General features: G+C 52.6%; 1 long non-coding RNA gene across 2 annotated transcripts in view; it reads right to left on the bottom strand.

Annotated features, from left to right (window-relative positions):
- LOC115352846 overlaps positions 1-21,090 on the bottom strand; it is a 51,488-nt gene that overhangs the window by 18,996 nt on the left and 11,402 nt on the right. For both annotated transcript variants that reach the window (XR_003927288.2, XR_003927287.2), the window contains one exon: positions 14,255-14,435. This is a non-coding gene — a long non-coding RNA (uncharacterized LOC115352846). The remainder of the gene's footprint in view (positions 1-14,254; positions 14,436-21,090) is intronic.

Below are 21,090 nucleotides of genomic sequence, written 5' to 3'. Positions count from 1 at the left end.
GGCTCTGCCTTTTCCTAGGCCAGCTTTCTCTTATTGTCTGACTGCTTTCTCCCTGGCCAGTGATGCTTGAGAAGTCTGTCACGCAAGAGAAACTCAAGATGGTCTGGGCAATTCCTGAATCAAGCAGGACATTTCACAGCTGAACCCCTCCTCCTCCTCACGAATACATGGTCTTCTCTGAGTATGGACAGGCTGCTCAGTCCGCAGGCAGTGAATATCTCCTTCACCAACACAGGACCTCCAACAACGGCCTGAAAAACTGGATCTCCCCGTTCCCTGCTGGGCTGGGAGCATCAGCCAGTTGTGATTCCTTAGCGCTTCTCTGGCCTAAAAGCATCCCGCAGTCATAGATCTGAGACTGACTGCCCTCATTACTGTCACTTCTTAAGCAGGACCCCACTGTTTTTTAAACACATTAAAGATATGTGTGTTGCTCTGATGCATTTCTCAAACATTTCCTGTTTCAGGTAATTCCCTATAAACACCACCCAAAACATTATAGCAATCAGACCATCAGCCACACTCTCATCCACTGCTTGTACCCCTTGTGACATCCCTGGGGACTGTGTTTCCTCATCGGGACAGTGCTGTTACAGTGTGTCTGCGAGCTGGCACAGATTGACAAAAAAAGTCAGTTCACAGCAATAAATGCATCACCTCAGCCAGGATGAAGAAAGAAGAAATGTCATTGAGTAACATGGTCTCTCATCGCCCTGGCAGCAGCCAGAATTTCTGCTGATGTGGTCACCAATGCTGGGGGACCAGCTTTGGTACCACTGAGGGAAAATGAAACGGATGCTGTGTGAATTGGCTCTGTCGGTCCCTGGATCTTCACAGAGGGAAGGAGGAGCTGGACTTGGAGTGAGAAAGGCAACGAGCTGAGAGGAGGAGAGAATTGGGTATGCAGTGCCTGGAGGGTGAGGGTCAGGACCAAGAGCAGCAGAAGGAGCTGCCTAGGACAGCTGCTCACCCAGATGGTCTCCAGTCTGCAGCCTTCAGATCGTGCCTTAGCTTCAGCCCTGTGGCCTCATCTCCCCACATCCCTCTTCTGCAGCCAGTAAAGCCACTGGTGGGGCAGGCTCTGTACCACTGCAGGAACTGGGGCAGGGACCATTCCTCATTCACGGTACCCCAGTACTACTTCATCTGTCCCGACTCAAAGAGACAAGGGAATAAACACATTTTTTTCTTTCCAGAGCTGCCCCCGGACTAGGCTACAATATTTTATGGCCCAGTTCTTAGCCTATTTGCATTTGTATTTTTACTTCAACTGCTGTTTGTTTCCAGGCATTTGGGATGTCTAATGATTTTCAAAGCGCTGTTTATTTTAATCCCTCTAATTTATTAATACATTGGTTGGCCTCGAAGTGCTTGGGAAAGAAGAGTAAGGAAGTTGTAACCAGTGCTTTGAATAAAGCATCAAACTGTCGTATGATCACATCAAAGCAACAGCAAGCAGCTCACTTTGTCGGCTACATCATGATACAGTCCCATGGGTCCTTCAGCTTCGTGTCAGGTTTCCTCATACATGTCACCCTGCAACACTACCAGGCTCACCAATTCCAAGGATGAAGGAAAAAAATAGCAACGCCCGGAGGCAGCTCCCCATGAAAAGCCAGCCCCTTCTCACCCTCCCGCGTGTTGCGAGAATGTAACACACCGCCATGGTGCAGATAATATAAACCATGCTGACATCCACGTGGATTTGCAGGCAATGTTGTAATTTTCCAATAAATCAAAGGTGCACTCGGCCTCCACCCTCCACTACTCTCTTCAGCCCAGTGCTCTGTGGTGAGGATACAGTTTCATGCACAGGGCAGTCCCTGAAAAAAACAGTGAGCATAAACACTGCTAATCATGCAAATGAGAGGGCTTTGAAACTCTGCTAGTCAGTCCCAACAGGAAAATATCAGATTGCCTCAGTACCAGAAAGCAACTGACAGGTCCTGAAAATCCTAGAGGCTGCCCTCAAATAACTTTTCCCATCTCCAGGAAAGCAGTGAGCATGTCCCATCGTGCGTTCACGAACCTGCCCTCATCTAAGTCAAGGCCTGAAGACCACAGCCGTTTGCAGCTGACAACTTCACAGCATCCTTACAGCTGCAAAGCCCGTGTGCTCTCAGCGGTCCCGCTGAGCTGAAGAACCCCTTTCTCCCATCTCACGCCTGCTAAGAAAGCTCACGGCAGCACAAGTTGCCTTACCCATGGCTACTGCTGCAGCTCTGATAGCTGCCCTGTCAGCAACAAACATGTTAGCCATGGACCAGCACTTGCCAGGGACGCACCACTCGCAGAAAGCAGAAACCTCTCTCTTCTGTAGCGGCAGGGCTTCCTGCAAGTGTACAGCTTGTGCTAAAGGGCTGAGGTGAGTCCACAAACAGCTCTGTGAAAGCAGCCTGAAGTTGCTGCTGGTTGTCACGATGAGTTAGTTGTGCTAGATGTCCTCCAGAAGCATGGTTCTGCCGGGGAATAGACAACGACTGCTGTTTACAGGGGGTGAGCACATCCTGCCTGAATGAGCTTATTACAACAGCCAGGCGGGGGGGAGCACCTGCACCAATGTTCTTTTTGCACTTGTGGATAGACCGACAGATACAGAGGTGCCTCAAGAAAGACGACGGTGAGATAGAAGCACTTTCACCCAGGATGCGGGAAGGACAAAAAAGTTTTTGCAGTGCCAGTTGCAAAGCCGTTTCTGGAGTGGCTCCCTTTGCTGAGATACACAGGTTCCGTCAGTGCCAATGCAACCCACGCAGAAGCGTGCCCCGATCTTGCTGTGTACCCATCCAAAGGCAGGCACCTGCATGCCCAGCAGCTCAGATGCAATACATTTGCAGGACAAGTATATCCTCAGCAGTGCCGGGTCAGACACCTTCCTGGGATAAGCGGTCACAGCAATAGATTTACTCTCTTCCCCACCACAGATTAGCCCTGCACCTCCAGGGGTAGCTCCAGTTCCTGCCCAGACATCACTGCTGATCGCTCACCATGCACTGCCACGTCCCCAATCACCATATTAATATTTTTGCTTCTAAAACTGGTGCTCTACTTTAAAAAGTCCCTCTTCTGTCCTAGCTGCATCTCCCAGCTGACGAATGGGAGCCCAGGGACAAGGGCTGTCTGCCACAGTGCTCGCTCCCTGCCACTTCGCGGCATGCCAGCCTGCCAGGAGAGCATCCCCCCTCCCCGACTGCCTGCACTCCCACCACCTCCTGCCAGCACAAGAGGGGTCCCTTGGGGAGGCACTGAGACTGCTCACCCTCCTTCCTCTCTCCCGTCTCCTCCTCCTCCTCCTGCGTGGACCCCCTGATGTCATCCACCCCCTCACCGGGAGGGACATCAGAGACATCGGTGCCTGCCCTGCTCCTGGTACTCAATACCAGTTGCCTTGTTTTGAGGGAACTGTCAACCACTCCAGCAGCCTTCCCCTCCCACCCAGCCCCCCAGAGCCAACAGGAGCAAAAAGGATGGCATGAATCCCAGCTCCCTGCTGTATGTTGTGGACAGGGCATTATTTTCACGCTACAAAGCAAGGGTAGCTCTTGGCGTGCTGGTAGAGGTGGTGCTTGTGAGCCCTCAGGTGATAAAAGTCAGGTTATTACCCCTCTGCCCTGGCAAAGCACCTTGCTCTCCTGCCTGCCCATCTCCCCTGGGGCAGGGAGCGCCCTGCTTTAGCAAAGCCTGATCTCCCAGCCAGCTTTCCTACGCTGCAGAGGAGATAAAGATCTTTGAAGCAGGATTTGAACTGAGTCCTCAGCTTGATGATGTCCCACTTAAGGAGAAAGCCAGGGTGAATTAACCCTGATCTCTACTCTCAACAAGGTACACCAACAAGTGATGAGGACAGTGGAGAGAAATAACAAGAGGGACAGCAGACAAATCAGCTCTCAGAGCCTTTCTGAGAGGAGCATAACCAGCTCATGTACTTAAGGCCAAAACCCTTCTCACTCTCCGTGCAGGTTTCTTGGTGTCTTTTCTTCTATTGCCTCTATGATCCCTCAGCAAAGAGCACAGCCTCAGCAACACAGCCCCGGCAGGGAAGTCCACGAAAGGCCAAACCCTCCAGGATCATGCCTTTCTTATCTAGGAGCACAGACAAGGGCCACCTGACCCCAGGATGCTTTCTCCAGCAGTTTCAAGCACTGAGGCCTTAGAAAAAGGAGCAGAACCTGGCCAATATACAGTGATGGCTCCCCAGGTTACTCTCCCAGACAAGTCCAAGCCAGTGGATTTCATGAGTTGGATGTGGTCCCTTATGAATTTACTAAACCTCACAAAATTCCTCCATAAGGATCTTGCCCAGTCTCGCCTTTAACTGCACTTTATAGTTACACTTCATAGCTACATGTCAGGTGCATTTCTGTTGGGAAGAAAGGGGACAGTAAAAGGCCCATCATGAAGGAAGAGACTGTTTTGCAGTCCTTCCAGTGCAGTGTGTCCCTGTAGGCAGGGAGGAAGGCAGGTCTTCCTCCTCCACGCTCCTCTGTAGGAGTCAATGGTAATGAACACACCGGGGAAGGCCAGTAGCACTTGGATGAGGCATCTGGGTCTTTGAGTAAGAGCGTGCCAGCCGAAATGGAGAGGCGATCACTGCGTTCGCTCACATTCGATGCGTCCGTAAAACTGGCTAGTGCAAACGTTGCAAGAGTTCACGTGTGACGTGACTTGCAGTGGGCCCTGGGACCCGTCCCCAGCCCGTGAGCGTGCGAGCCCACCCCACAGGGTGTGCGCCCGTGTGCTGCCTGGCTGTCAGGTCGCCTGCCCGCTGGGGAACTTTCCATCTAAACCAGCTGACAGCTGCTCTCCTGAGTTTCCTGGACACCAATAACGTTTTCCCTTTTCTAATCTCCCTGATGTAAATCCATTCACGACGAGTGCCTAGAGACTTTTAATTCCATCGGCATTAAACTCACTAAAACCTCTATTACCAAAAGCTTTTAGGATTTTCCCCAGAATCTACAAGTCAGGTTCATAACACGACAGAACTCCACCTCTCTAGGGTGTCACAGAAATTAATTTGTGCTTTCTAAATGCCAGGATCGCTGACCAGGCATTCAAAGCATCCCCCTTCCTGTCTGTAAGCTCCAGTTGCTGATATGACATGGCCGTTCCCAGATGCTGAGCTGTCTTCTGAAACATCCGTAACAGTGTGAGAAGAGCCCCTACCCTGTAACAGGCAAAAGCAGATGGTCTGCCACAGCAGAGCAGTACCAGGGGTTCACAGATGCTGTATTAAGAGTGGAAACGCTCTATTGCAGTGGTCCTTTGCTGCACTCGTAGACCAAAGGGCTAGCAAATGCATCACAACACCGATGTTCCCCGGTACCCTAAGAAGTGAAAAGGTAGTGTGGTGTCATCTCGGTGCTGCACACAGCCAGATGATGTAAAAGCACAGGGATTATCCCGCTACACCTCAGTGGAGAAGGTGGCTGGATGCCGAGACAAGTTGAAGGTGGTGGTAGTGGAGGGGGGAAGACAGCTGTGAGTCAGTGAGCGAGGTTTCTAAATGCTATAATACTCCAGAGATGGTACATTTATCCTTTGGTCCCGGAGGTTCATTGGCTGCTGTAATAGAGCAGAGAGATGCAATCATCTTCGGATCCCAGAGGTCTTTTTAGGTGCTATAATAGAGCAGTGGTGATCAAGCCGTCTCCGAAGCCTTGGGGTTGCTGGCACGCAGCAGGGGTGACGTCAGCGTCTCTCAGCCCCCGCAGTCCCCAGCTCCTGGATTCCAGGAGAGCTGCTGGAGATGTCGCTTCCATCCCAGAGGTTCGCAGGGGCTGTGATGATGTCAGCTTTGAAACTCTGCCAAAGTTCCCTCTGGCCATACAAGAGCTTTTAAGCCCGTGGAAAGGTGTGATATTGACCCCAGGTCTCTCGGCACTGGGACACGAGCCCGGCTGCTCCCACTCTATCCACATCAGCTGCAGTGGGTGTAGCTCTGAGATACCCACCAAAACAAATCACAGCTCTAAGAATATAAGAGAGCTCAGAGATCCAGCAAAGAGTGGAGTGTGGAGATGATCCTCGGTGTTTGTTTTCCTGGCTTAAAAACATTTCCCTGCGCAAGGAGTCACTCGGCTCACACCTTGTGGGCTGCCCAGGAAGGAGACAATCTTAAGCGGAGTCTGAGATTTGTGTGTGCTACACACAAATAGCTAGAAATCAAACTCTGTGAACAAGCTCAGTTAGCCAAGCTGTTAATGAGTTCAGCACCCTATATCATGTATTCAGTAAAAAAACTCCCAAGAACTGGGACCATGCTCCTGGGCAGGGAACGCTGTGGGACAGGGAGGAGGCGTTTATAGATTCAGCTTCTTACACTGAAGAGAGGAGGAAATAATCAGATAAGGTTTCAGAGTTTCAATAGGCTCAGGGACTTCTCTTCTCCCTTCAGCCCCAGCAGATTTTTAATTCTGGGCTTCAGCTTGGTCTGGCAAATGGAAAGACTAAAAAACCCTGTTATCGTGGAGCTGATTCCCACATCTATAGCTGAGGCAGGAGGTGGAAGCATGGGCAATCTCCCAGGAATGTCTGGGAACTTTCCAGGTTAGGTTTCTGATCTCGGGCAATTTCAAGAGTTTAGGTGGGTTTGCATTTTTTGTATGTGTGTGTGTGGTGTTTGGTTTTCACTGGAACTGACTTCAAACTCAGAGGCTGAAAACCCTGCTTCTTACTATTGACTTCAACATGATTATGCCAGTTTATGTTAGGAGGGAATCTGATCCCATTCATCCCTGAGCTTAAGGATGCTCCTGAGCACATGTGATGCTAGGAAGAGTTGGGACATGAACAGAATTTCACTGCTCATGTCCCTGTAGGTGTTATTAAGGTAAGGTGCAAGCTGGGGAACAACCATTCCAGATCAGAGAGATGTCCAGGCTGACTCTCATGAAAGACATCACCAGATTTTTGGGGGGAAAAGGTGGAAAAACCTCAAAGCAGACAGATGAAGGACGATGTGCTCCTATCTTCATTTTCTTATTTCCCGCTATGAGTTGCAGGTTAATATAAGCTCTGAAGACTGAACCTGAAGGTTCAGGCTCCAAAACTGGGCTCATCCTTAGTTAAAGCTCATGTGCATATTCTTGCTCTCCACAAAAATACACAAGCCCACTATGAACCTTTCTAAATTCTTGGTCCTGACAAAAATCTCACGACTTAGAGCTCCACAGTCCAACCTTGTGAACCTGAATCCCATACATTTTAATTTCATTGTGCATTCCCTCAGTCCTGTGTGATGGGGAAAGGAAGGACAGATGTACTCATAAGTCTCATAATTTTATTTCCTTCCAACATCCCCTCCCAGCCCGCTGTTTGACACCGGCAACCCCTGTCTCCTCCTTCTCTTCACTTGGGGGTGTTCACAGGCTTTCTGTCTCACCTCAGAGCCCCTTCAATTCTCCAGCATCCCTTCGGAAATAGGCAGACCCCGGTTCAGCACGCAATTCCAAATGAGGCAGGTGTGCTGAGAGTCTCGCAGCTCTTCCAGAGTACTCTCTACCCGCTGCCTCCGCAGCCAAACAGCTACTTTGCCTGCTCAAGGGCAGCACAACACTGGGCAGAGCTCTGCAAAGAGCTCCCTGACATCTGCCCACACTTTTCATTTGGCTCATACCCTTCATTCAGGACCTTTGCGGCTATCTAAAAAGTTGCGAGTCTGCCCTGCAACGCACATTACTTTGAACATATCAATGCTGAGTTTCGTTCACCAGAGCGCAGCGCATTCATTTAACTTAGCTCTCTTTCCCCGCCATTTCTCACAGCCCTTTCTGGCCTCAGCCAACTTAATAACTTTGTCTCATCTGCAAATTTTCATACGGCATATCTTTCCTCCCACCTTTCCAAGTCATTAAACAATACAGTAAATCACATGGGATTTAGAAGAGAACCTGGAGGCCACGTTAACCTTTTGCCATGGTGAAACTTTACTGTTTAATCCCCTCATTCTTTCAGTCTCCTACTCAGTTTTTGATCTATGTCAATATTTTGTCTCTCACTGACTACTTAGCTTCTTTAGTAGCTCTTGTGCAGGCTCTTTCAAAAGCCTTTTGGAAGTCTAAATACATTATATCAATTGGTTCTCCTTTATCCACTGCTTTATTGACACATTCAAAGAGTTGTAGGAGATTAGCAAGATGCGGTTTTCTTCTGCTGAACCCGTGCTGGTTAGGCCCTATCAGGCCACAATCTTCCAGATGTCTTCAAGCATTGCTTTTTAATTATCATTCCCACTAGTTTACCAGATACAGATGCAAAGCTTACTGATCTTTAATTCCCCAGATCATCACTGGAGCCTTTTTTTAAATATAGGTACAACATTTGGTCTTCTCCAATTCCCCGAATCAGTAGCTTTTTTTCACAAGAGATTGCATATTTTTGTTAGCAGCTCAATCACTTAAGCTCCTTCCAAACTCTCGGGTTTAACCATCTGGACTTGATAACTTATTGTTCGGGGAAAGGGGGGGGAGGTTTTGTGGTTTTTTCAGTGGGTTTTGGTTTCTTTTATGATTGGCTTTGTCCCAGCACCCATTATTCTACCAGCATGGTTTCGAACAGTTCCTCATCTAAGCAGATATGGGAAAAGAATCTCACAAACACCGTTGGTAGGGATGGCTGATATGAGAGAAATCATAAGAGAATTCGGCTCCCCAGCAACATCCTAAAAATGGAGATACTGAGTCACTTTAAACACAGGAGGTGACTGGAATTGATCAGTGCAAGTTTTCTTGGATAACTTCCACCCTGTTCTGACCGACCAGGCTAGTTTTGCTCATTTGTTTGGGTCTCTGGCTGAATAGTGATTTCCATCTTGACCCCAGAAGATTCAGGGCAGGAACGGAGCTAGCTTGATTATATACAGCCTAAGGTGCAATAAAAAGAAAGTGACCTCAGTGCTGGGGGATGCGTGAACCTGGGAGGAGATGAAACCCAGTGAGGATGAAAAGAAGTAAATCAGAAGGTGAGCAGAACAATGCTGGGCTGTTAGCTCCATTGATTGCCTTTCAACTGAATCAGCCCCAAGACATGAAACGCAATGGGAAATGCTGGGGAACTCAAATAAGTAGCCCCATTATATGAGTGTTTCTCTCTTTGTGCCGGGCTGGTTCTCGATAGCTCTCACCATGCTGTCTGGCTTTAAAAGGCATGGCAGTTCAGATCAGGGCACAGCCTGATGGCCCTCATATGCCACTGACTTCAAGCCACATGGCCCGTCGGTCCTACAACAGGGGGACAGGGAGGAAGCTCAAGATGGGCAAGAAGCACCCAAAGGTTTGTGTGACAGAGAACACATGACCGACTGTGGGTAGATGTTCACCTGCAAGCCAACACTGGCATTCCAGCTTCTGGAAACTGCCACACTCCCAGCAAAAATGACACTCAGAACATCTGTATGAAATCTCCCTACCCTATGACAGACCTGGCATATCTACTTTACCTGACAGATATGTACTCAAGTATATTTCATAAAAGAGGAAGAGAAAATTCCATAAATCCCTCTTATCTAATTGCTGCTATTCAGTTCTTAATGGGACGTGTTGGTGGGGTAATTGTAGAGAAAATTCTGCTTCATGTAGCGTGTTGAATTCATTCCCTGCAGACACTGCCTATGGGAGGTAATGTGGCCATAGGTATTTCTGGGGAGCAGCCTAAAGGCAAGTCTGTGGCTGCCTCTAAGACCTCACCAACATCCCTCCAGGACAGAGCAAGGCAATTCCCAGCAGTGCTGGGCAGCACACTCACCCCCTCTGGCTCCACAGGGCCAGGAGGACAGAGGACACGGGAAAGGGTTTCTCAGCCTTGCTCCCTCCTCCGTATCGGGAGCAGAGGAACGTGCACAGGAGAAGACAGCTCAGAGCAGAAGGAAATCTCAGGCTGCTTATTCCCTGGGTTAAGTAGGTGGATGGGAGATGAGCGGTCCCCTGTGCAGAGCTGGTCCTCCTGCCACAGCTTTTCAGACCACATCCGTGCCCAGTATAAACATGGTCAGGTTGAACTCTAGCCTGTAATACCTAGATAAGAGACTTCCACACCACATTGTGACTGCAGGGCCATGCTGCTCTCTTCCTGCCTCCCTCTCCATTCCTCTCCTTTGCTGCTTCTGCCCTTTTTCTGTCAGGTCTTCCCTCTTTCTTAGTGTCTCCATCCCCCTAAGTTCCCTCCATGACACCTCCCTCCACTGCCCGCAGGTCTCTGCCTCCACGAAATGAGGCAGGGCTCACGCCTGAAGAAGCACAGCAGGAATGAGACAGGGGATGAGCTCAGGGGAGGAAGAGGGTCTCCTTCATCCCCCGAGTTAGCCCAGCACAACTCTCCAGCCTGTGACCTGGCCTCACACACCAAGCACGACCCTGCTGAAGGTGCCTGCTCGGGCTGGGGTGAAGCGGCACGGACACCCGCACAGATGCCGCGCTCCCGCGTGCGGGCTAAGCCGGGCAGGGAGGTAGCAGGAATCCCATCCAGCCGCTCTTCTAGCAGGGCTTTTACTCCTCTCCCTCGCCTCACGAGCGCGGGTCTGTCAGGCACGTGCATCTCAGGGCTGTCCTCGGCCGCTCGGCAGTGGCCGTGCAGGGGCTGCAAGGGGGAGGTGAAGCGATGGGGGCCGGGGACGGCCGGCTGCCTGTACCAGGGTCCCCTTTGCTCCCCTGACACACACGCGGGCACACGGCATGGCTGCTTGGGGAGGCCCAGCCAAGAAGCCTGCCCTCCGCCGCTGAATCCCCACTCTGTTTCCCAAGCGACAAGCCACAAACTCCCTTTCTCTTCCCAAACAAACAGAGGCTTGAGTGAATCAGTGCCTTGGCCCTGGCACGCAGCACCCCGGTCATTACGGATTCTCCTCCAGCATCCAGCCCCCTGCGAAGGTCAGCAGGCAGCCGTGCCAGCGGAGTCCGCGGGCTGCACCTCCCTTTCCCCACAGCGTCCCTCTGAGCGGCCTGAAGCACCGGGCAAACGGTAAGCACGCCTTCACATCCCTCCTCCCCATCCACCGCCTCTCCCCCAGTGTTTGTGGCGACAGCCTGCCCCACGTAAAGGTAGGGGAAACTGAGGCACAGCATGGTGACCGGTGAGAGACCTTGCTGGGATTAGGGTTCAGGAGACCTCAGCAACAAGGTTTTTGTAGGCAGCGTCATCTCTTGGCTTCGACCCCCAGGAGCGCATCTTGCTGGGCTTTAAAGTAAAGCTGGCTTCAGACTGCAAAACCTGCTCAGCAAATGCTCCTCCTTATCACCCGAGACCTGCACACGTCTACACACAAACATGAGGCGAACCACCCCTCACCACCTTCCTGCCCTTTCCCCCACCCTGCAAACAAAACTACCTCCCTCAGCGACACAAGCACCTCAGTGACAGATCTGGAAAAAGTCCCTACAGCTTAACGGTAAGGGTTTGCGCTCGTACTTTGTCCCAAGTGAACACCTGCCTCCGATGGGGCTGTCTCGGCTCCCGCCCATGGTGCAACCCTATTTTCTGCCATCGCGATCCTATGAGGAATGATAACGCCTCTCCCGGGCCCCGTGCGCTGACCAGGGGGGTGTGGGGTGGTCAGGGCTGGAGAACGACATCCTTCTGCTGAGACAACGCTTCCCTCCCCTTCCTCTTCGACGCGATGCCTGCCATCCTCCCGACCGGTGTCATCCTCTCGTCCCCGTACACACAGGTTCTCCAGGGCAGCAGGCGAGACACCGCTCAAAAGCCCTTGGGGAGAACCGGGCAGAGATGTGGCCACCAGCCAGAGGACATACTTGTCTCTCTAGGATCTCCCTGGACCTGGCGTGGTGCTAGGAGGGACAGAGCTACAGAGAGCTGGGTTTCTGCCTCGCCGTGCGTCACTTCTCAAGCCACTGGGAGACCAGGGTTGTTATAACTCCTGAAACGGGAGGGCAGCTGCCTGGTGTGGGACGTGGCTTGCTCCCTGCTAAGACTGTAATTCAACCCTCTTTCAAACCGGCTTGCCCGACAGGAGGGACTGAACCAGGCTGGCTGCGGCATGCAATTGCATCTGTCAAATTAGCCAGAGCACACACGATCCGGAGCGCGTGCCAGATGTGGAAGGACAAACAACACTCGAGCCAGCACCAAGCTAGAGTTGTGCAGACAGATAATACCCAACGCAACATAAACCTTGCCAGTACAGAGTTAAGCCAACATTGTTTTCTAAACAAATCTGAAGCAGCAGAGTGAGTTCATACTGGATCAGCATTTTCTACCATGTAGCTGCAGCAGTTTTGACCCAGTACCAAGCTCCCTAGAGCTGGATTTATTGTCTTGTCCACCCTGAGCCAGTGCCAAAGCCATGTCCTGAGAGGGCTGAGGAATTTAACCAATGCCAAATGGTTTCAGAGGCTCCATCTGGGCAGAGCTTGCTTTCTCCCCAATAACGAAACTGAGTGCGACTGCATGGTCACGCTCCCTGCCGGGCCCCGGCCAAGAAGAAGAGTGACACATCAACAATGCAAATCTGTCACCCGCAACACACACACACGCACGTGTGCACTGAAAAGTGTGAACCACGGGGGAAAAAAATCACTTCACAGTATTGTCAGCTGGCAGCAGCATCCAGAAACATTCCTGCCGGGGAACGTTAGCCCTTCCCGAGGCTGCCCAAAGCTGCTCCTGCCCAGCATGGCGTGCACCGAGGGGTCACGAGGGATGGGAAGTGCTGGAGAGGGAGTGAGGAAGGGGTGCTGTCGAAAGAGGGAAAAGCAGGGCTCAGGGGTATCCCAGAAGAGGAAGAAAAACAGCTGGCAGCACCAGACAGAAGTTGAAAGCAGCAGTTTGGGTGGAAGGGTAGGTGTCAGGGCAGTCAGAGAGGGGGCATCGAGGAACTGCAGCCGGGGAAGGCTGACGGCAGGTTCCTGCGGTGGCAGCAGGGACATGCACTGGAAGATGCATCCTCCTTTCTGGCATCACCAGGTGGGACCTGGGCAGGAGGGGAGCAACCCATCACCTCCTTCAGGGGACACCACCCCAGCACCACTGCCAGAGCTGTGCAACAGCACAGACCCTGCCGGCCTGTTCCCCTCGGAGAAATGCAGCAACCCCAAAATCTGACTCAGAAAACCCCAGCATCTGCCAGAGTCTGTGCAGAGCCTGAAACCACAGCCTGGCAGGTGCGAACCCCCAAACCTCCCCTCTAAAATCCACTCCTCTGAGCATGCCCTCTGCCCGGCTCCTTGCTTTAGGGTCTTATTCTGGAGAAAGGCGCTTCCAGGCACGTCCGCGCTCCTCGAGGGCCGGCAGCGCGTCTGGGCCTGCCCAGGCGATGGGAGAAACAGCTGCTCCCCGCTCATCCCCGCGCCGCGGCAGCTCCAGCAGCGCAAGAGACACGGCATGGAAAAAGCGCGGCTGATCTCCCTGCCTTCCCTGCAGAGGAGCCGGCGAAAGGGGCACCGAGGGCAGCCCCAGGCAGCGGGAGGCCCTTTTAGGTGTTCCCGAGAGCTTTGCGCCCCAAAATGGGTCAGGCTCGGCACAGGGCCCCTTCACTGCCTGTTCAGGGCACACGGCGTTCCCAGCTTATGAAACACACTGTCTCCAGCAGGAAAACATCCCTTCCAGCTGGGCAGGAGCAACCAGGGGAGAGCAGAGAAGCAGTGACAAAGAGCATGCCCATCACCCCAAAAGCTGTGCCGGGCTGGGCTGGGTAGTCAGAGGAGGTACCTGGCTAGGAAATGGAGGCCGGTGGCCTCCGGGGAAAAGCGGGATACCCAAAATATCCCTGAGATGAGGAGGGAGGGGGAACACACCCCCCCCCCGCATGCCCCATTCCCACCAGCGTGATGCCCACTCCTGCTCTGCTGCAAGCTGCATCCCCGGGAGGACCAAGGCCACGGCCGCCGAGCCCTGCAGCAGAGCCAGCCCGGCTAACCCCTTCTCCCGAGAAACAGGGGAAGGGGAGGAAAACACCGTAGGGAGAAAAGCAGACAGGTGTGTGCCAAGGGAGGGACGGGAAAGGAAGGGAACGCGCTCGGGACCGCGGCCGGGGGGACCCGCAGCTCTTCCCCCTGCTGCTCTGCAAACAAGCCCTCCCTGCACACGCATGCGGAGCTGCAAGGAAAGGGGGTCGGAAGGGAGGGAGCAGCTCCCCGTTACGGGAAGGGGGGGTGGGCTGATGAAAGGCTAGATTTTTGTTCACAGCGTAGCAGAAACCTCTGCCTTTCCCCTCCCTCGCACCTCTGGGGAACAAGCGACGAGAGGGAGGGAGGGAGGGATGGAGAGAAGCGCGTAGACATAGGTGCCGAGGTTGGCTTACCTCGCCGTGCCTGTGCTGGGGGTGCCCGGGTGCGCGGGAGGTAAATCCAGGGCTCTGCGTTCCTCGGCGAGCGCTGGGAAAGGCCTCTCTTCGGTCACATCAAGGAGTGGCCTGTGAGTAGGTGCTCCAGCTCACCGCTCGATCGAAGCTGCCATGGATTCATTGCGAACGACTTCGTCTTCTGTGAGGAGAGGAGGAAAGGGGAGGGAAAAAAAAAAAAAAAAAAAAAGAAAAGGGAAAAAAACCACCAGCTTAAGACTTGGAGGGTAGATTCACTTCTTTCTTAGGTTTCCAATGGCAACTGAATATACCACAGATGAAGATCCAGGGGGTGTGTGTGTGTGTGCGTGAATGTGTGTGTGTGTGGGAGGGACGGAGAGATGCACAGCTGCTGAGTCCACAGGCAGTGTGGGGTGTGAGCTAGCCAGGGCGTACCGGTGATTATGGGAACAGACAACTGGACACGGGCAGCAGAGCAGACAGACGGACGGATGGAAAGAGCTTTAAAGGATGGAAAGAGGATGGCCTTGTATCCTAAGAGCCTAGCTGTCCCACTGCACACGAAAAGGAGACAGCACCCGGCCCGGTGCAGGGCAAGGTGCTGAGGGAGCGGTGCCGGGAGAAGGTGAAGCGTGCCTACACACGCGGCCGCACGCACGCACGCAGACACGCCGCCTCCCAGCCCCGCTCACATCACCCCGGCACGCCCCCCGGCACGCACGCGGCTCACACTCACACGCTGTGCACACACACGCTCGCCAGCCTTTTCATACCCCCCCCCATGCACCACCTTGCATACATCCCCTAAAAATTCAGGGTGAGGTGCTTCTTCACATGCGTCCTGCACCTACAAGGTCGCACAGCTGTATTAACACGCATACGTGAGATTTCAGACAAGCATCACACAACCACATCAAATCCACCCAGCCTGTTCCGCCGCTCATACCAGCACGCAAACATTTGTATACAGCACAGCAAATAATGACCACTGTACAAATGCATGCTGAATATCTGGACATATCTGCCACACAAACTCCTGACCACTTATGCGTAACTGTCACTGCACAAAAGCACGTCATTTAATAAGCCCACCTCCATATCAAAGACCAGAAAATGTGCCACGTACTCACACACAAACGTCTATATCAGTGCAAACAGCACACCCGCATACCACAACGCACACTTCTATAAGAAAACAAAAGCCCATAAAACATCCTCACGTGCTTACGAACACAAGTCAAGCAAGCACCGCTGGCTGCATATCACACACAAAAATACTATGCTTACGAATCGCCTGCAGCATACAAACTGATCGCATCAGATACTGTTACCTACCTAACTCAGCCCACACAGTGGCATACCATCCTTCTGGATCCTAAATGCTAGCCCCAGCATCATCAAACACCAGCCATATTCTGTCACATGCAAAACACAAATACTCATCAACATCCAACACAGGCAGACAAACACAAACTACACATGAAACGCAGACAGCCAGCATCGCTCACCCAAAAAAATTACATCCTTGAAAGTTATGAGGCTGGAACTCACTTGGGAGACAGCTGTATTATTCTGTGCACCTGCACACATGCATGTGCACACAGGCGTACCACTGCCACACCAACCCTGCTTAAACTGCCTCCGTCCCTGAGATCTTCCCTTTTTTTTGCACTTTTTCTAGTTCTGCCCATTCTACCATCTCCCAGCAAAGCCCATGTATCTGTCCGCTGACACATGTTGCAGCTCCTGGGGGCAAAGTCTCTGGAGCAGAAAGCCTGTAAAAGCATCCAGACTCATCCCTTCTCCTTTCCTCCTTTCTTCTGGTGCTAGATGTGCATAATTTGCATGCAAAGAAGAGTGCAAGGTCCCAGCAGCCCCGAGTGCTCTGAAATTGGCTGATAGTGGCATCAGGGGATGTGACTGCAAAACCTTATCATGGTGAAGAAATACATAAACCTTATGGGAAGCAGAGATTTGGCCAGGAAGGCACCAGCTTCCCCCAGGCACGAGGAGAGCAAGGAGATGCGCAAGGTGGGTAAGAAGGGACGAGGGAAGGAGGGGAGACCGGCCTGGCACCAGGGACGGCACAGGCAAGCACTCTGCCAGGCTTGTTTAACAAGCTCGGTAGTGTCACAGCGTGATACTGCTAGCGATGACGATGACGGAGAGCAATCAGGGTTCGGCATCAGGGCGAGCGCGTGTACCTGTGTGCTCCCGTGAAATGGGGGAGGCACGGGAAAGCATGGGGTTTCTAAGGGGGGAAGAGCAACGGGGTGTGAGCGCAACGGCGGGCATGCGGTGCAGGGGTCCGTGGCTGTACTGGAGTCGCTGGAGCAGTGGGTACTGGCACGGGTACAAAAGGAAGAGCCCGCGGACACGAAGGGGCTGGCATAGGGGTGGCTTGGCCACAGGCAACACAGCCAGGTCTAGCCCCAGCCATACGGAGGGAGAATGGAGGGACCCCCAGAAGCTCTTGCCCTGTGCTATTGGACGGGCATGGGCACCGAGCACATACAGGCGCACCTCGGCGTAAGTCAGTGAAGCGTACATTGCAATAGCCTCTTCCTCCAGGAACTCCCTGCCCTCCCACACGTCGCGTGCCGTGGCACCCTGCGTCCACAGCTCTTCACCGAGCACCCCCCCCGGCCCCCTTCCCAGCGCATGCAAGGACACCTTCCCCACCGTTACTCAGGCACGCAAACTCTCCGCTCCCCAAAGCCACCTACTTCACACCTTCCCCCAGAGCACTCCCACCTTCCCACGCACGCACCCACACGCCTGTTCGTGCGGCGGCACGAGAGGAGACAGAAAAAATGTGGGGAAGCCCCCCACCACCACCTCAACCCCTCCAAACCACCCCCTCTTCCCCTCTACCTCCACCACCACTCGCTTTTCAGAAGTGCTTCAAAGGAGTAAAAATTTCCTCTCTCAGCTAAACTTGGCCCGTGTACCCAGGCAATTTCAGCTTGCTAGGAACGTCTGTGGATGCTTTTACAGGCACTATGCTCAATTGTACCTGCATGCCTCTTCCCACAAACATCCGTTGTGCATTACAGGAGATGAATAATGCAGGCTGAAAGGGGACAAGTAAGAGAGTCTTTTGGGCCTCAGCAAGGCACGTGTACAGAGCAGAATGGAGATGGAGTTGCCTCATTTCGTCAAAGCTAACAACAGATGCTGCCAAACCTGGAAAAGCCACCATGGCCTGAAGTGCTACTTGGGTTAAAGTACAGTCACGAGGGCAATTTAAAGAGGCTTTTGGACTCAGGATTTCTAATAGGTGCTGAGAGGTAACACAGAGGTGTCGTGTGTGGATAGGCAAGGAGGATATTCATCTCTGACATACTTAGCACTGAGCTAAGCAGCTGAAGAGAGCCACTAGTGGAAAAGGGAACTATCATCCTAAACTGACCTCCAAACCATCTGCTCCTGTGTTCAGGGGTATGGAAGAAGCACCATGCTAAACATGGACTGGCTAAACAAAAGAAAAGGGAGAGCGAAAGCAAGGCGAACAGGAGACAAGGGGGATGCATATGTGTGTTTGCACGTGTACGTCGGTGCGGTATTCACCTTGTTCCTCTCAAAGGGATGTGTTTTGCCTCACCTTCAGATGCCAATTTTGTGCTGGCAAGCAAGGAGACCTGGAAGACACAAAAACACGTGTGTCTGTCAGCGTTGTCATGAGGGAGTCCATCTGCACAGGACAATGCTGAAAGGGGACAACATGGTGTTATGGGTGCAAGAATGTGTGGCCTCTGGTGAGCATCTGTGTGTTGGTGTTGTGCCTGTGCCCGCTGTCAGCAGTGGACTCCAGGTATCGATGCATAGAATGTGTATGTATACGTGCGTGCACCCAAGTGCTGTGCTATAGGGTGAACAGCGCGTATGTGTGCGAATCTGTTCTTTGCTGAAAACATCGGTGCATTTGTGAGGTGTCATAGGGAGCGATGTGTCCTCTGTGGGTTGGCTCGTGTGTGTGTGTGTGGAAGCATTTGTGCGACACCAGTGTGCTACTGCACACCTGCAGAGTGAGCATTCTTGTGAAAGCAATGCGACAAGTACATCACAAAACTACGGTAAGCGTGCACCCCAGGGTGCATACAGGTTTGCAGGGATGGGATCCATCTCTGGGTGGAGCAGTCCGTTTGGGTCCTGCACTGCCTCTCCTCCTGGTCTCTGCTTTTCCTTTCTCGCCTTCCCTCAGTTCCCCTCACTCACTGGCAGCAGCGTACTCTGCCCTGGGAACCAACTCCCACACACCAACACACAGCAAGGGAACTCCTTTCCTTGCAGTTCCCTGGTATCTTCCGGTACCAAGAGCCAGAAAGAGAAGAAAAACCTCACTGGGCAACCTGAACTGGACCTATTCCCTTTCCCTGTCCTTGTCACCCATTTCCAGCCCCCAGGAACTGCATCACAAACCCACAAACTTTCACCCAAACCCACAAACTTTCACCCAAACCCACAAACTTCCACCTCCCAAGCCCTGAGCACCACAAACCAGGTCCATGGCTCACATCCAAGCCGTGGGCCATCTAAAGCTGACACAGCCCAGGTAAGGCAGCTCAAGGTAACAGAGTTAGGAGGCAGCGGTCCCTACAGCCAGGAATATAGAGAGGCTCCTGCAGCTACAGTGATACCTGTTTGACTTTCAATTCCCCAGCTAGAATCACCCACAGCTGGGTTGACCTTTCGCACAAGTCAGCACAGCTCAAAGTCATGCCTCTGGAGCCAAAGCAACACGTCTTAGCTGCTCTGTCATTGCTCTGACATCAGAAGGCTAAACCTTCGGCCAGACCCCACATGTACTGAGTAACCTCCACGCTAGGATCCAAAGCACGGAGCCTGCCCGCTTGCAGCACCTCCTGTGGCAGTGGGACTTGAGCAAGAGGAAAACCCCAAACACACTTCTTTATTCCTTTAACCAATTCTGCAGATCACTACTTTCCTCCCAAATACCCTACCCTGAGCTCTACATGTTTGTTCTGGGGGCTGATCTAAATTACTCAGCTGCCCAAATTGAAATGCAAACAACTGGCCTCCATTTCAGGCTTTGCTTTTGCCCTATATCCCACTCCACGCCTATTCCCTCTGGATGATGAAACTAGCACACAAGAGCCAGATATGAAAATACGCACATCTTCCCTGGAAGGCTTCACGGGCTCCCAGTTTCATCCAGCCCCAGGATGATACAGTTTTGCCTTGAAAATGCAGCCTAACACTTAAGTTTCATCTGTTTTGCCTCAACTGCAACCCTGAATCAGTGATACCCCCAAACTTCACCCAACCCTATACACTGAAAGCCTCGCCTCTAAGCGCAATTTTCTCCCCTTTAATTTGTCCCCAGGTTTCTTCTGAACAGAGACCCAGCCTTTCACCTTGTTGCTCACCAGCAAGGCACTGTACTCTTTACACATCAGAGTGCTCAGTGCCAGATCCCTTCCACGACATTTTCCCCACACCGTACAAGATGACAGGCTGGGAAAGTCTGGCTCTCTGATCCGCTGGGTAGCAGCAGCCACGACCCATGGTGCAGGTCTCTGGAAGCCAGGCCAGGATCTTGCCAGGCTTTTGTCCCTAGAGAGGAGCCCCGCTCACAGCTAACGCTGTTTGGGTGACCTCTTCACTGCTGGCAATCACGACCGGGAAAAACAGCCCTTCGTGTTAATATTTAAATGCCCACCACAAAAAGCACGGTGCCAGCCTCAGCGCCTGTTCGGGGCTCTCCCCTGTGCAGCACCACCAGCATCACTACTCCACTCACCCCAATTCTTCCCTCACCTCGAGGTCTTTCCCTCCAGCCCTGCACCCTTCTCTTCCCTCCTCGGCTTCACGAGCAGCTCCTGCCCATGTCTTTCCCGCATCCCGCCCTGCAGCCTCGCCAGCTTTCCCGGCTCTGCTGGGCATGCGGAGAGCGAGTCCCTGATTACCATTCAAGCTGGATTCTCATTAGGCAGAAATGCCCCTCCAGGAGATCCATTAACAGTCCATAAGGTTAACTTAATCCAGCCAGTCTTGTGTGGTCTCTGCCCAAATTCCCTATTACATTAACAATCTTGAGCCTTAATTAGCATGTGAGGCAGAGGTGGCATTATTAAGGAAGATAATACGGAGCAGTAAGAATAAACAGGCCAGGCTGTCTCTCCCCCTCCATGCATGCAAATCCTCTTCTGTGTGGAAACACCGTGAGCTTCCCCCATGGGCAGCACACGCTGAAGGTGCCCCAGACCGAAGACGAGCCCTGGGACATATGGCCATGCTGGTACAGGAGGACAGTGGAGAGGAAACAGGATCCCAGAGAGACCCTTTATCTGCTCGGGAAAAGAAGGGCGACTAATGAGAAGACGATGGCGTGGCAAGTCCTGTGAGGGAAATCCTTGCGCTGGGGAGGAGCAGTCATATCCCTGGCTAATCCAGATATCCCATCTTTCTGGGAGGCTTGGGAAAGCAAGGCCAAGGTTGTGTGAATCTCTATTCCCTTGGACGCTCAATTCACGCTGCCCTGTGCGTGCACACAGGATAACACAACGAGAGTATGCCCTTGAACACCACGTGCAAGGAGGGAGTATCTGCCTGATGGGGAACAAGCTGTAGTAGCCGGCTGCAGCTGGGCAAGATGCTCCTCCTGAGTCCCCTTTCTGACCACTGAGCCCCAGTCCACTGAGAACACGGTACAGGACAGAGGGGGTTCAGGTGAAGGAGGGAAGCAGTCACCCGTGGGATCAGAGAACAAATGGACCAGGGCTTCTTTTCGGCACAGATTCGCTGTGCGGTGGGGAAGGGACGGGTCCCTCTTGGGACAAGCCGGTGGCTGGGTGTACAGGCGGCAAGTCAAA

This window comes from Aquila chrysaetos, chromosome 17 (assembly GCF_900496995.4).
Source record: "Aquila chrysaetos chrysaetos chromosome 17, bAquChr1.4, whole genome shotgun sequence".
Lineage (NCBI taxonomy): Eukaryota > Metazoa > Chordata > Aves > Accipitriformes > Accipitridae > Aquila > Aquila chrysaetos.
This window is presented reverse-complemented; position numbering and strand designations above follow the sequence as displayed.